Consider the following 12,249-nt stretch of genomic DNA (forward strand, 5'->3'; position numbering starts at 1 on the left):
AAAAACTATTGTTGACAATGAGCAATCTTTTGTGCACAAGCTTGTCATTAGGTATCTCATGGAGACCAATCCTCAAACACAAAAGGGCATGATCGGAATGTGTGAAAGTGTAATCCACCCACAAATTGACAGTGAGAAAATCATAATGCTGAGGATCAACTCTATACCATTGATCCAACCAAGCCCAATAAGCAGACTGAGCATTGTGTTGAAATGTGTAACCAGGCAACATAGGCTGTTATTCTTTCCACAGATCAATAAGAGGGAGCTGAGTCAATAAAGTAGTCCAATACTGAAGCTCTGAGGCTAACATGTGAGTGTGAGCTGAAGTATTGTCACCTGGTTGAGGAGCATTATTAAAATCTGCACAAATGAAGGCATGTTGTTTCCAGGGATAACTTTGCATATTAGCCCAAATTGAACCTTTACTGCAAGAAGATTGTGGCGCATAGACCGATGCAAATTCAAAGAGTTCCCCTAGTATAAGACATTGGATGATCAGCCATCTACCTTGACTATCATTTAGAGCAACCACTGGCTGTAAGTCAAGGAGAACATTCTTTTTCAGGTGTGGTTTTCTTGGTGAAACAGCATAGAAAATATCATAACCAAAAAAATGCCCATGATGACCAACATACATATGTTGATTATGCTCTTGCAATGCAACTATGTCAGGCTGCAATTGATGTAGGTATCCCCAAACCAGCTTCAATTTCCTAGGATCACATAGACCCTATACATTCAGAGTAAGACACTTTATGTAGGACATCATATTTACAAAGTATTTACATGTAAGAACCCAAAAGATCAAGTTTGCATTTCAACCTCAAGATCTGGCCCCCGACCCTGAGATGAAACTAATGTCTGTGGAGAAGATAAAAGAGTAGCCACTTCCTCTTCGAGAAAGAGAGTGTGGCTTGCTGTCACTTCAGCCCACGTAATTCCAATCCTTGAATTTTCTTGTGGTGTGTTCCCACTCGATGACAAGCCATTCCAAGTGCGTGAAGGAAGAGGTCTCCTTGCTGTCATAATTTTTCTTGGACTCTACTAAGCTTCCTACAAAGTTTTTTCCTTTCAATTGAGAAGTTGAAGGCATCGAGGCAGAAACATTAGCATTTGATGCAGCAGGAGCTTTCCCCTTATCTTGAGCTGCATTGCTGCATTTGTTGGTTTATTGGACTTATTCTTAGCGTGAGAGGAGGTAGGAGTATCCTTGGAATGCATAGCAGTCATTCGTAATTATGGAAAAAGCTACATGAAGACCTTGTGGGACAATGTTGCTCAGGAAAAATTTCAGTGTCAGTCTTTGACAAAGTTGAGTCACTTCAGGAATATTTCTTCTTAGGAAAATCAGATTTTATGTCATGCAAAATATTATTTGCAATGTAATAACAATAGGAAAATAGTCAAATGGGAGACATGTGTGCGACAGAAAGAATTTTTGGATAAAGGCTGCTACTCCAAAGCATTTTTTAAAGGGTTGCATTACAGAAGATCTTCTCAAAATATTTGTAGGGCTTTGTTATCGAATGGTGTTTGGACTACTTCTAGGGCACAACTTGCTGCAGCTTGTGTTCGACATTTTTCTTCTCAATTTGGGAAAGCAGATTTACCTTCACAGGTCATTTCACCAAGGGAAAAATTATTACAGCATGTCACTCCAATTGTCTCACCGATACAGGCCTTGGATTTGGGAGCTCCTTTCACTAAAAGAGAGTTAAGTGATGTTGTTAAATCATGTGGAAGATGCAAATCTCTTGGCTAAGATGGTCTAACGGTAGAATTTTTCTTGGCTTTTTGGGATCTGCTGAAAATGCCTTTGCTGCAAATGATCAATATTGCTTGGCAAAATCAATATATGCCGGATTCTTGGAAGAAAGGGTTGGTCAAACTTCTTCCCAAGAAGCCCATTTGTGAATCATTGGATGATTCGAGGCCTATTAATTTGATGCCGATGATATATAAGATCATCACCAAAATGGTGGTTGATCGGATTAAGGAATATTTACATGATGGTTTGCATCCAGCTCAGCATGGTTTTATTCCAAGACAGCATATTATTGATAATATTACCAATGCTTAGGTTGGGATTGAGTATGCCAAGTACATAGAGTAAGATGTGTTTATTCTGTAGCTGGATATTGCAAAGGCATTTGACACCATTTTATGGGATTTTACAGCTCGGACTATGCAGGCTTTGGGATTTGGTCAAAAATTGCAGCATGTCATCTTTTGGCTTTATCAGGATAACAAAAATGCATGCATTTTGTCTGGAGACTTATTAGATCCTTGGACGCTTCGATGTTCAGTCCAACAAGGTTGCCCTCTTAGTGCTATCTTATATGCTATAGTCATGCATCCAATGCTTCGATATATTGATCACTTGGTGGCGACAGATATACTACTTGGGCTGGAAATTCTTTCAAGTCTCATTGGTTGCTTAGGCTTATGCAGATGATTCATTCTTCATGCCAAAAAACACTCCAAGGGATCTTTTTTTGCTTATCCAGGCTCTCTTTGTATTGGAATGCATGCTGGCCTTCACATTAATTTTTAGAAATCCCGTCTACTGCCATTGCACTCTAAGGATTGGCAATGACTGCTCTGGTCCGGGAAAATTGTTCCACCAACTCAGTTGATTCGTCATCTTGGATATCCTCTGGGTTGGAGCATTACTTGCCGTCAACATATTGATTGGGTTCTTGCTAAGTTGAAGAAAAAAAAAGAATATTGGAAGTTGGCTACTTGGCAGTTGCATGTCCGTCTTTGCATTGTTCAGTCTATCTTGGTGGCTTATATTTAATTTTATTTGCCATTGATTTTTTTCACTAAGAGGGATCTATCTTCCTTCATGTCCACCATTATGGAAATTTTTTGGCGGTCAAAGCATGGCAAAAAAAGCTTGCGGATACTTCCAATACAGAGATTATGCTCACCCAAATTGCATGGAGGGTTGAATATTCTTAATATTCATGTGCACATTTTAGCTCACAAAGGCAAATTGAGGCTCCAGTTTCTTCAAGATGATCATCCTTGGGCTGATATGATGCGCTCCTTACTTGTTCACATCACCACTTTTGCTTTTAGTTTTTGGCAACCTACGTAATGGGATTTTCTTTTGGGCTGCATCGAAGGCAAAAACAAAGGTTGCCCTATGGTTTCTCAGATGTTTCTAGATTGGAAGCATATTCTTTTACACTCGGAATGGAATGGAAGAGACTCTTTATAGGGTAACTCTTTGCAAGCTGAGAGCATCAAGCTGAGAGCATCCATTGGTCACAGATTTTTTCTCCTTCCTTGGCCTTGCAAGAGCCCCGACGCTCTTATTTTCTTCATACAAAAGGGATTTCCAATGTCATTGATGTTATTAAGGATGATGGCACTCTTTTATCCTTCTCTTTGGCTGTTGCAAAATATGGTTTGGGCATGCACTATCATCTGGTATGGCAAGTCATTACTCGAATGCGTCAGCCATTTCAGTCAGTACTGCCATTCGTCCTTTGAAGCTGTCTCATATAACATTCTCTTCTCAACCGGTGCCCCGTCAAAAGTAAACTGCTCTCTATGTGTAGTCGCCCTAACCTTAGTTTTACCCAGGTTGACCTTCAAGTCATGTGGCTCACAAAAAGCCAGTAGTACATCTAAATGTCTCTGGAGCCCCTCAGCAGACGAGGATACTAGCACCACATCATTAGCATACAAAAGAATCTGGAGCAAGTAACCCACAAGAGAGCAACCAACTCCTCCTAGTGTCCTCATCATAAAAGACTTAAGCTCGTCTATGTAGAGGCCAAACAAGGTCGATGAGAGTGGACAACCTTGTTTAACCCCAATGGTGCTCAAGATCTCATATGTCCATCCGCCCCTTGCTCGAACCACCCTGCCAGAAACCCTCTCATAAAGTGCCATAATAGCCCAAACTATCTCTAGCCCATATCTCAACTCTTGTAGTCGCCTGATGAGGTGTGCTCGAGGCACTGTGTCAAAGGCTTTACAAAAATCCACAAAGCAGCAATATACCCTCTATCTCCATGTCCTGGCCTCCTCTATGACACTCCTAAGTGTCAGGATGTGATCCATGGTCTTGCGGTCACGTCAAAAGCTTGCATGTCCATATGATCTGAGTCCCTGCATCTCTGCATAGCAACTGACCTCCATATCTAGCACTGAAGCATATATCTTGGATATGACATGCCCGATCATAATGGTCCTGTAGTTACTTGGATCCATGGGATCCCCTGCCTTATGGATAGGTGTGATACTGTTGAGGGTCCAAGTGCATGGGAAGCCAAGACAAACTGCTTCATTAAATAGCTTTGCAAGGATGGGGATTAGGATTTCAATCCCATATGCAACAAACTCGGTGCATAATCCCTCATGATTCTTCGCTAGGCCATTATGAAGTTTCATGACTGCATCTTTGATGGCCCCCTTAGTGAAAAGAGTGCAAGAGGTAGGTTGTGGTATGTGCAAGAGATCAGGTGTGGGCTAGTTGGGGATGTCATAAAGTGTGCGGGCATAGTTGTGCCAAGCTTGAGTGTCTGTGAGTGGTGAGGGGGACCGCCATTCAAGAAACTGTTGCCAAAAGTATTTGGAATTATTGTTGAAAAGAATGTTCAGTAATTCATCCTCGTTTTGGCGGATAAATTTTTGTTTTTTTTCCCGAACCAAATGACAGTACTTGTATGGTTCACTCAGTAGGCCATGTTGGGATTTGAATTGGAGTTGTCGACAAAGAGCCTTACACTCGTCATCATACCACCTATTATATGGCATGGACCCTAACGGTGGTGGATGGTTAGAACGTGTGGTGTGCGGAAAGGCATGAAGGGAAGTTTCGTGCAGTGATCGGCTAATCAACGCAGCTCGGTCCCCTAGGAGGGGTATGTGGTCAATATAGGTGAGTAGAGTGTATAGCCGTGCAGAGTATATGGGTGAGAGGTTGTAGTTAAAGTGTATGTCATGATAGGTAGTGTAGGTGGGTGGTGAGGTGAGTGGTAAAGCAAGGTGGGGAATGGTGATATTGAAGAAGAGATATGTGTGATCAGCCCCATGTGGTGGTGGTGGTGAAACAGAGAAGTCTTTGATGTGTGATGTGAAGGCAGGGGATCCCAGCATATATTCAACCACGCTAGACCCCCCTCCATGCGACTGATAGAAAACTTTATACAATGAACAAAAGGGTGGAGCTATTAAGTGAGCATCCTAACCCATGCTAGAAAACTGTGCAAGATATAGTCAATGTCATCATCATCAATGTCACCATAGTCATAGCCTCACTAGCATCGTCATCATCATAATAGATACAATCTAATCCAATACAATACGTGACATAAAGCATCAAGGTATGCTCGGTGACGAACTGCACCGTGTAGGCAAAAAGTTAACATCTATAAAAGACAAGATAATCATGAGACTAAAAGTTGAAATACATCATCCCATGTAGGGAGAATATAGATGTCTAGCACACCCCATGAATGTAGAGTATATTAGAGAAAAGTTGCAAATACATTTAATTTGATTGTTTTTCTTGAATGACTGAGAGGCTCCTTGGCAATTTCAAGTCTTAAATTGCAAACATACATGCACATATTTTCACGTGTACGCATGCTCATGTGCACTCATGTTATTATTATTATTGTTACTTTTTTTGAGAGATGATATGTGTGCATGCACATATGTTTGCGGGTATGCATGCATGTGCATATGAATATGTGCATGTGTGTGTAGGAGTATGTGCATGTGCGTGAAAGTGTGCAGATGCATGTATGTACATCAACATGCCATCCACATCAATAAGGTAAAACATCAGCATGCCATGTCAGTAGGATGACACATTAGCAGAGTGAGTGACACATGGTGGTGTTGGAAAGGACACATGGTAGTTGCATAGGGAGGCCACTTGGCATTCAACGGTGGTGGACACATGGTAGAGAAGAAGAGAGAGACAATTAGAGAGAGAAAAGGGAGGGAGGAGGTGGGTGAGGAGAGAGAGGGCGAGGTGAGAGCAGAGAAATTAGGGGGAGAGAGATGACAAAGAGAGAGAGAGAGAGGAGGAGGAGTGGGAGACTAGAGAGAGAGGAGGAGTGAGAGAGGAGTATAGGAGAGAGAGAGAGAGAGAGAGAAGATAAATATTTATTTTTTCAAGATAACTCCAAATAAGGTAAATGAGCGACGAGATCGACATATACACATGAGCCAAAAAGGAGCTTTTGGTGGTGACATGATCTGCATAACCCATAACTTCACCCAGTAGCCACACTAAAACTATTGTGGGATTTTGAAAGCACCATGAGCCATCATGCACAACACTTCTTCATGCCTCATAATAACTAAAAGCAAAAGGAGGGAAGAGGCAGGAGAATGATGACAAGGGTGAAGGAAAAATGGGAGGAGAGAAAGGAGGAGGAATAGGGATACTATGAACATCAAGGGGCAAAGCATAACAAAAATGTAAGGAGAAGTGCAAGGGGAATAGTATGGAAATAATGGGACATGGAGCATTTGGGAGTGGAGGAGGAAGAGGAGGGAGAACAACATGGAAAGAGAAGCAATGGAAATATGGCTAAATACATGACCATGGTGGCTATACAAGAATGAGGGTGTCACATCAAGAAATAGCCCATCTTTTATAACAAAGAGGAGGGGCTCTCCTAAAAATGCATCCTCCTACATGCATAGTGTGAGGGTGAAGGAGTCTCTCATGTGAGCAAGGAGGATGTGCAACCTCAATAGCATAATAATACCTTGCCTCAAAAGTCAAACCTCCTTCTAGCACATAAAGAACATTGGATAACTGTTTTACAACTCCATCTAACTTGAGAGCAATCGTACCTTTTCCTTTTGCTGGACATTTTGCATCATTGCTGACTGCTACCAAGATGTCATTCCCTACCGGCTATAGAGAGGTATACCAATCGGTGACATGTTGAATTAACACCATGACAGAATCACTTACACTGCATACAATAGAACACAGCGCATCTGCATTTCTTCTTGTCCATGCAAGAATCTCATCCGCTGTTGGTACTATTTGTTGTGCTGCATTGGCTGGATTCGGCGATTTCAGGTCCACCCCAGTAGCAGTATCCCAAAGCTCATATGCGCTTAGGATGGTCTTCATCTTGAACTTCCAGAGAGGATAGTTAGAGCCATCCAACCTTTCGCTTTCGCCGAACGGTGGGATACGCAGTCTTGTGGGCTGGGCCATCTCTCACAATCTGCTTGCAAACAGAAACACACTACCAAATCTTCTTGCTAGAGTCCAGGCTCTAATACCATGTAAGAAAATAATACGTCTGTGCTCAACAGATAACAAGATCTCGTACGCAAGAGAGAAAACAAGATAGTATGGAGAATAAAAAATTTGATTACTGTAGAATTGATACAATAGATGGCGCTGCCTCCCAACTGTGCGCTCCTATGAGAGGAGCTTCGATGGCATGATGGAAACAGTAGAGGACGGAGGCTGGATGCTAAGGAATCAAGGTTATTGTAGCCAGTGATGAAATGGGCTTCACGGGCTCGCTCTTATATAGCCACCAGTCATAGTCGGTTAGACCCAATTTGGTGATCGACCCAGTCCGCCTAAATCGGCCGACTGGGGGTCGGGGTCCCGAAATAGGCCATCGACCACACAATAGAGCCGGTGCACAAAATAGAGCAACTGACCCACGATTGCCGTTCGGCATCCGGGATCATCTGGGACCTCAAACGGGCCCCGCAACTCAAGAGTGGGCTACCCCGGGAAATGCTCCATCTACCCTTAGTGTGATCAGTCAAGGGATGCCTTCCCGCACTTGCATGTAGCCTAGTTGGTAGTGTGCCAACTCTATCTGAAGCCGTCTAGCCATCAGGCCACACATGGCCCCCATCTGGTGTTCAAACCAGGACCTACCAAATAACTGAGCTACTCAAATGCCTTCTCCTCATATGGGGGGCTTATAAGTAGAGTTAGCTGGTTCCCGCGTAGTTACACGAGAGTGGAGCATTGATGTCTAACACAATTGGTATCATTATTTTGAAAAAAAATAAGTCATTATTAGAGCTTTTGTGGAAGTACCCACAACATTGTCATCTCTAGAACAATATTTCTTACTTTTATTTGTTCTTTAATGAAATGATGTTAAATCTCAATATACTTTGTACAATCATGGAAAACATGTTGAATCTCTATATAATTTTCACAATTAAGGAAAATAGGACTTCTAGGAGGTATAGAACTTTGATCCTGACCATGATTAATAGTTGCCTACTCATGTGAAGGTATAGTGTACTGATAAATTATTATGGAGACCCCATAGATACACTAGGTGAAGGTAACACTGCTTTTTATTTTGCCTCATTTGAAGATAAAGAAATAGTAGATTAGTTCTAAGAAATAATAGTAGACTGAGAGAAAAGCAATATCCATTAATTGACTCATCATCTCTTGCCCAATGAACATCATATAAGTGGAAAGAACTAGAAGTACATCTTTACACAAACCCCAAAATTCAAAGTACTACCAAAAATGTTTTTATTATAACTAACATGCATAATATCATTTTTTCCTATTGTATTATATGAATACTAAACTAAAGCATAGCCTTTAGGCTAACTTTATTATAGATCAGATCACCAAAATTATTAATAAATTCTAAAAATTATGCATGGGCATCTGCGTTGGAAGAGTGCACACTATCAAGTTCATTCGACTCCACCCATGTGCACCTTCTCTATGATGAGTTGCACACCACCTTGCATGATTATGTCTTGCATATATTGTTCTTCTACATTCAACATGGACATCTTGCAATGCATGGGACACTAGGGACTTTTGAATGCTAGTGTTGTATCTACTCTTATTTCAATATTCTTGTATCGCTATTGAACCAATTGAACCATCAAACTCATTTGAATTCTACCACCCCCATATTGTGTGCTTTGTTATATGCACAATGTGCATGTAATCTGGCGATAACTCATGTGTCATGGGGATCTTGCAAGAACCCCGATGGAGTAGTCCTCCAAGCTACACTAGGTTGAGAGTAATACATGCAAATGCCATCCACTAATGTCACTCTAGCGACTCCTGACTTGTTATGATTGTGAATTCATAAGGATAAGAAGAGGGAGGAGAGAAGGAAAGCGAAGAAGGGAGAGGAGGAGAAGAAGAAGGGAGGAGAAGAGAACATGGCATTCATGGAAGGCACTGTGAGGGAGCAAGAGATTGAGGAGAAGGAGAGCTTATATTCCAATGTGTGCAACCAACAAGTGAAGACCAAAGTCAACCATTTGGCCTTTTATACATGCCACCTTTTGAAGGGACGGTCAACCCAGTTTCCTTTATACCACTCCCTTTCCTCACTCTTTACAATCATCTTGAGCCAATTTGGCCCCACTGCACAATCCTAGCTTTACGAACTTGCTACTATCCATTAAATGACACTGGCACTAATGTAGTTAACATGCCCCCCTTCTTGCTCTCGAGCCAGTACCCTAGATTGTGGAAAGTGCATGGTTGTTGGGGGGTTGTTGCTGAAGATCATTCCTTTTGCTTCATAGATCAAATCCAAAGGAGTTTGCTAATACACCATACAAACTCCTAAAATGAGGACTATGGCTGAAGAGGTTTAGAGCATCTTGGGGTCTAGGAAAGTCCTCTAAATTAAAACTGATATTACATTGGGAGACTCAAATGGTTGAGTGGGTACTAGGGTTAAGCATTAAAAACAAGAAGAATAAAATGAAATTAAAAGAGGAGGGAGAGTTGGAGTTAGCTAATGAAGGGTGGGGTTAGTAAATGAAAGTGAAAACAAATCATGGAGGAACAGAAGAAACTCATCCATTCCCATTTTGAAGTCATTTACCCTACAATCAAACTCATCCTTTGGATCTATTGGTATAAAACCACTTGTTGTTCTGTATGTGGAGGAGTGCCTTGGGACATCGAGGATTGATATGTCTTTGACAGGTTCCTAGACCTTGATGAATGGAGGAGGGAGAAAACCAAGAGAGAAGAATGGGAGAAAGAAAAAGGATAATGGGGGTTGTAAACTTTTTTTGGTGAGGATTTTCTTTCCATGGTAGCAACATTTCGTTAAGGTCTCTGGTATGTTATGTTATAGTGAGTTCTTGTGGAACTACTCTATTGTTAGGATTAGGTTCATGTGTAGCTACTACCGATGTATTCTTGGTTATCGATGTCATAAGCTCAAACTTTTAGGGTCTCCACCCAGAATTTTTATGGCTCGAGGAGTGAATTTGACCGTGAATTTTTGTGACTCTAGACGATTGAAGTTGACCATGATAAAAGCATGAGAAGGTGTGAGGCCATGTTGATGATGCTTAGAGATCTGCATTGCCATCGTAATATCACTGAGCTTGTAGTAGCTCCTTCCTAATCCCATCTTTCTTATGCCTTTGTCAGTTACATCATCTAGCCTATTCAACTTCCATTGTCTCATCGTAATAAGTGATATATGTCCTCTCGAGCAAATGTGGGTAGGACCGTAGTGTCTCGAAGGTCTTCTATTTTTGTTGAGCCCAAGTTGCTTCTAAGAAAGTTTCTAGTGAAAATAATTCGCCATTCTCATTAAAACTTTCTTGTGTGACTCCCATTGTGTCTAGCATGCTGTCACACAAAGCTTGATGTTGAATTTCTTACTAAGAAAGGTTCTTGTGTAGCTTAAGTAAATTCCTCTTTTCATGGCAGTTTCTTGTGTTACTATCTCTTTTTTGGAGACAGGTTCTTGTATAACTACCATTTAACTTAAAGATTGATGCAATGAATTCAACGGTGTTTGGATAGACTAGTAGTCGAGTACATTCTTGTGTGATTGTCTCTCTATTCTTGTGTAACTACCCAATATGAGGTAGAGGATGGTCCTTGTGTGGGATCCTCCTTTATTGGTGCTTTTCCTTTGTCCTTGCAAGCAAGTTCTTGTGGTTCTACCTTTTTCAAGGTAGGTTCTTGTGGTTCTGCTCTCCAATCTGTACCTTGATTATTCATAGGCCTAAATTTGATGGTTGCCTCTCATTTGTTGATGATAATTATTTTAGAGGCTTTGGCTTCCATCCTTTCTTCTACTCTTTATTGAGCACATTGTTGCTACTACATGAACGTGATGGAGATTATGTTGTTATACCTAGTACCTTGGGTACCTATAAGTGTTTCCAAGGTAATATCCCTAGGCCTCTAGTAGTCTTGTGGGAACCCAATGGTATTATACCTCCCTTGTTGGATGGTTTTGTCTTGTTCTTCGATGTCGAGGTTTGTTGTTTACATGATGGGGCAGCTTTTGATGTCAAGGTTTCATCAGAATCGAAATGTATGATTCACCTTCAAAGTACCCTTGGGCCTCTAGTATGTCCTTTCAGACCCACATTTGCTTGGTTTGTCTTCTTCTTTTTCGTCTTTGTTGGTGAGGCTCTTGTAGAGGTTGAAAGGTGCAAGTAGATGTTGATACCGATGCTTAAACCTTGGTTGATTTGGTATCATCTTGGTAGGTTGATTCATCACCAGTGTCTTGGATTTGCTAACCAATCATGGCTCTTCAAACCCGTACAAGGACATATTATCCTCTTCTCTTGCTTGGTGCCATGCAGGGTCGTCCTCAAACATCTTATGCCTTAGGATTGAAAATTCTATGCCTTAGGAATGATTGTCCTACCAATGAACCTTGTGATAGTTCTTCGTCCACTCTTTTGAGCATGGGAGAGGCTTTAGCGGCTCTATTGAAGGTCTAGTAGTTAGGATGGATGGTTTTTGTCCCCAATTGCCCAATTGGGCTTGAGCCGTTACACCAATTTTTATTGGCAGTCACATACCAACAACTATGCCTCAATAAGGTGTTTCTCGATAACAGGGTCTAGATACTCTCCCTTCCCCTTGGGGGTCATAGGTTTTGTCTAAGTCAACCTCCCCCAAGTATGATCCCTTTCTTTTGGTGATAGATTTTGTGTGTTTGTTGAAGGGGCTGTGGCTGGTGCGAATGGGGTGTCCCTGTAGGGATAGTCTTTTAAGGAATGAGATCCTTAATATTTAAAGGATGTGATCGACATATTAGTCTCTTCATTGTACGGACACTCATTAGTCTTACGAGGACCTTGACACATATAGCATTGAATCGGTGGTCTTCTTGTTAAGGTGTTCATATCCCTTGCATTTTCAGAGACGGAAGCCATTTGGTAGATTCAGATATATTGGTCGTCTTGCATAACATAAGGACTTATATAGTTGGACTGACTTATAGTATTACTAGATTG

This window comes from Dipteris shenzhenensis, chromosome 25 (assembly GCF_047967505.1).
Source record: "Dipteris shenzhenensis isolate YYH24624 ecotype China chromosome 25, Dip_SZ_1.0, whole genome shotgun sequence".
Classification (NCBI taxonomy): domain Eukaryota; kingdom Viridiplantae; phylum Streptophyta; class Polypodiopsida; order Gleicheniales; family Dipteridaceae; genus Dipteris; species Dipteris shenzhenensis.